Raw genomic sequence first — 4930 nt, 5'->3', positions numbered from 1 at the left:
TACCAAGTTGTTGTTCTTCTGTTACCAAGTTCTCTCGGTAAGGTCTTCTATCATTTAGTTGCTTTGGTTATCGAGCAAGCAAAATTTTCACACGATAATAGTGTTTACCGAGCAATATTTTAGGGTGGTAAAATTGATTTTTAGGGCTGTGCAAGCCAATTCTAGGGTTTGTGTTTTGTGGTTATATTTCTCACAAAAAATGGCCTTGCCCAATGAGTAAAACCTCTAAAAATAGATTTTCAACTTGATTATTTCAGGTAGATGATACCCCACATCAACTAATTTCTAACAGTGGCCATTCTTGCTAAAATGACTTTGTTCTCAATACCATTTATGGGCAGTTTAAAACTATTTGATGGTAGCAGTTCAAAACCATTTGAAGGAAAGTGATGAAATGAAAGCCCAAGTCTATATAAGTAAGGGGAAATCCTTGTTGGAACCATCACCATTTGCTTAGTGAATCATTTTAGAGAAGAGAAAAGGTTGGTTTGCAATACAATGGAGAATTTTGGAGAGTTTAATGTGAAGATTGTGGAGAGTAGTCTTGTGCCACCATGTTTGCCTTCGCCTAGAGAAACCCTCTATCTCTCCAACATTGATAACCAACCAGCAGTGAGAACGAGCATTTATGCATTGTATGTCTATGAGGATTGTGAAAATGGTTTAGTGAATCCTGCAAAAACAATCTAAGAAGCTCTTGCAAAGGCATTGGTATGTTATTATCCTCTAGTTGGGAGATTGAAAAAGAAAGAAGATGGGAAGCTTCAATTGGAGTGCACGAGAGAAGGTGTTCTCTTTGTGGAAGCCATGGTAGATAACACCTTGTCAGTCATTGGAGATTTGGACCAGATCAAGAAATCATTTAAGCAGCTAATTTTCAAGTTTCCTTCCCATACAGCTATTGAGGATGTCCATCCTATCATTCTTCAGGTACAACATTGCTTTAAAATAGAATAAAATGTTTTAACATAATGTTTGATTTTTTCATCTTTACTAATATTTTTTTATCCACTCATCAATTTTATTATAGGTAAATTGTTTTATATTGCTTCAAAATAGAATAAAATGTGTTAACATAAATTTTGATTTATTCATCTTTACTAATATTTTGTTATCCACTCATCAATTTTGTTATAGGTAAATATTTTTATAGATGGAGGATTTGTTGTAGGAGTAATTATTAATCATATGATATGTGATGGACGAGGAATATCAATATTTCTCAAAGATCTTGGAGAGATGGCTATGGGACATGTCAGGCTTTTAATTGAACCAATATGGGAAAGAGAGCTTCTTAAACCAAGAAGTTTATTGGTTCAAGACTTTCAGTTGATTGAAGGAAAGAGAGAGAGTACACCTTGCTCATTGAAACTGTCAATATATGAAGAATCAATTCAAATGCCTTTTATTTTTTAATCCAATACAATAAAATATATGAAACAAAGAATTATGCATGAATGTATGGAGATCTACACTACATTTGAAGTTGTTGCAGCTTTGGTTTGGAAAGCAAGGACAAAAGCACTTGAAATTCCTCATACTCAAAGTGCAAAGTTGTTCTTTGCAGTAGATGGGAGGGAATCATTCAATCCCCCACTGCCAAATGGATACTATGGAAATGGTTTTGTTTTCGCATGTACAGAAGCTATTGTCCATGATATCATAAACCAGTAACTTTCATATATAATAAACATTATAAAGAAAACAAAGATGTCAATAAATGATGAGTATCTTCGATCAACAATTGATATGGACCAATTTCCATTAAATATTTATAGTAACCAATCTAATATGTTATTGACTAATTGGAGGTGATCGGGATCAAATGAAGTTGATTTTGGGCATGGAAACCCAGTCAATATATGCCCTGTGCACTAGAATGAGAATGGAATCAACATATCAAATGCTTTTTTCTTCCTCCATTCTCATAAGAGAAATGTTGGTAGATATAAGATGATAACATATATGTATGTACAAAAATTTCAATTATTTAAAATGGAAGTAGAAGTCATTCTCAACAAATATATGGTTACTTCAATGACACAATTGAAGAACTCGGAAGGATGATGTAACTCATTGATTAAAAGCTGACTTTTTTAGCTCTACATAGCTTTTTGGCAATTTTTACTCTCTTAATTCACAATAATAAGTGCATTGGTGATGGGATTCTACCTCTTCCTCCACTGTGGATCTCAAAAGCTTTTCAAGATGGTCTTCATCCTCCTTTTAGTGCTATTGAGGATCATCACTCATATAATTTTGAGGAAACTCTTAGTCGTGTTTCTTCAGATGAGCCATATACTTGTTATGGTTCATTGACTTCATTTGGTACATTGGGGTACTGCCTCTTCTTCTTCCTTGATACATTATGGGCATCATTAACTTCAATTGTGTTATGCAGTTTGGTATCCTTCTTTGGGTTTCCCATTTTGTATTTTCATTGTTGTTTCAAATCTAGCTTTGGGGGTTAGTTGGGTGGCTAGTCTATGTATTTGGATTTCTCGCTTTGTGGTTGGGACTTATTGGTTGTCACATTTTATTTTTCATGACAAAAAATATGACATGTATCTTTTATTTTATTATTAATATAATTTATTTTAGTAGCTTCAACCAATTTTAATTAAAAAATCAAATCTATTATGGAGGGTTTGAAAAAATTAATATAACATTGGTTAATTTTTTAATTTTTTAAATTTCTAAAAACAAAAACTAGTTAAATTTAAAATCAAATTTAGAAGAAGTCTCTTTTCTCTTAAACGTAGTTGTAATTAATATTTTTCTAGATCCTAAACACTCAAAATGATTATTTATAATCATCTTCTTTTATCTTTAAATGGATTTTCCTACAACTTTTTGGTTGTAGCATATAAAATTTATTCATGTGGACCTCCAAATGGATGAATTTGAAAAAGAAATTATTCAAATTTTACAAGGGAATATATACATAGATGTGAGAGAGAATGGAGAAAGATTACTTGAGCTCTTGATCTTTATCAAATGTTTGAAACAATGCTCAGTGTAACATCTCTCTCTCTCTCTCTCTCTCTCTCTCTCTCTCTCTCTCTCTCTCTCTCTCTCTCTCTCTCTCTCTCTCTCTCTCTCTCTCTCTCTCTCTCTCTCTCTCTCTCTCTCTCTAATGAATGAATCTAGATCTGATTTATTACATCATAAATAAGACCAAACATTTCTTCTATCTTATCTTACCCATCTCTTATGCTTTAACCTCTCTTTATCTATATTCCCATTTCTTCTAGTTATCTTTGATGCAATCTATATATCTATTTATCTATCTACTTATCTATCTATCTATCTATATTGTATTTTATTTTATGTTTGCTTGTTGACATCTTTATAAGTCAAGTGGTTATGATTCATGTGAGATTTAGTCATGTCATCCCCCAGCACACCCCCCCACCCTGCCCTCTCTCTCTAGTTAATATAATAGAGCATCAGATCAGACAATTATTGATTCCTCTACAAGGATAGAACTTTTATAGATATTTTGACAAGAAATATGCCTATTTCCTTATTGTATGGTGTACCTTTATTTTTTATTTATGTATTTTGCATAAAAAATTCAATAATAACAATTAAAAAATGAAATTATTAATAATCTTTAGAAGGTTAAATTAATATGATTAATTCATGATATAAATATTATATCTATTTTTTAAATTGTATTTAATGTCTCACAATAGATTACTAAATTGTATTTAATTGTATTTACTATTTGTTATCAAATATTAATTATCTTAACTTAATATTTAGTTGACTTAAATTCCACATAAATACTTCATTGAGATTTATCCCTCTTAAATTTTTCATTTTGATCTATTTAAACCATCCATGGTAAAATTTAACTTGATCTCAATCCTTTTTTGATTCACATTAGCAAGTTGACTACATATGATTCTAGTTAAAATATTTGTAGTAAAATTTAATCTGATCTGAATCCTTCTTGATTCTCTTTACAAAGTTGATAGCATATGATCTCGTCTAAATATTCTAGAATTTTTTCAATAGATTTTTCTATTAAAAATTGTTAATTTTAATTTGTTAATAAAAATGAATATTAATTTAAAAGTACAGTGTTCTTCATAGGTATGTGCAGGATCATGGTCAACCAAACTATAGCTTTAAGTGGCAATGAAAAGCCATCAAATCAAGGTTATGTTAACTTGACATGTAATTTTAAAGTAGTTATGGGCTTTATATCAAAAAGTTGTAAGAAAAGAATATGTTTCTAAACTAATAGGCCTAATCTGGAAAAAAATCATTTGATTGGTAAAAATTTTAGATTTTAATGCAGTACTACAAAAATTTCAAGGTGAAAATAAAAAGTATGTGTGTCTAACCACCTTATCAAAATCAAATGATAATATTTTTTAATATAATTATAAATATAAAAATTAGACGCATGCTCAGATGTGATGCATATTTTTGTGTATTTTTAATCCGAATAAATAATTAAACATGAATCTTTTACTATACCTTTTGCAAAATAAAAAGACTCGCATGTCTGACCACCTTAACTAATTGAAAATTTAACAAAAAAAAAAAAAAAAAAAATATTCTAGTAGACAAAGCATGGAATGTGACACAACTTTTAGATTTCAAAAATGTTATATCATTTGAAAGTTATAGCTATTTTCAACTAGTATGTTAATCAGCAGTTTACAGACATCTCCATTAGAAATTAAAAAATAAATACTTATCGAACTCATAATTTGACAGCAATTATATCAATGGAATCTTCAGAGTGCTCTACAAAAACCCTTTTTATTTCATTGAATTTGGATGAAAAATATATTGTCAAATGGCCAGTCGAAGTCGAAATGTAAAGGAAACATGTATCAAACACATTTTTTGAGTTAACTAAAGAGGTTTGATAAATACCAAGTCTAATCAGGTACTCGATCTAAAATTTGGT

The 4930-nt window shown here is 30.1% G+C and overlaps 1 pseudogene; it reads left to right on the top strand.

Annotated features, from left to right (window-relative positions):
• The first annotated feature begins 498 nt into the window (after window positions 1-498).
• Window positions 499-2067, top strand: LOC149551176 (3'-N-debenzoyl-2'-deoxytaxol N-benzoyltransferase pseudogene; annotated as a pseudogene).
• Window positions 2068-4930: the final 2863 nt, after the last annotated feature.

The sequence above is a fragment of the Cupressus sempervirens genome, chromosome 6, assembly GCF_028749045.1.
Source record: "Cupressus sempervirens isolate cs-2001-9-10 chromosome 6, ASM2874904v1, whole genome shotgun sequence".
In the NCBI taxonomy this organism is placed as follows: domain Eukaryota; kingdom Viridiplantae; phylum Streptophyta; class Pinopsida; order Cupressales; family Cupressaceae; genus Cupressus; species Cupressus sempervirens.
This window is presented reverse-complemented; position numbering and strand designations above follow the sequence as displayed.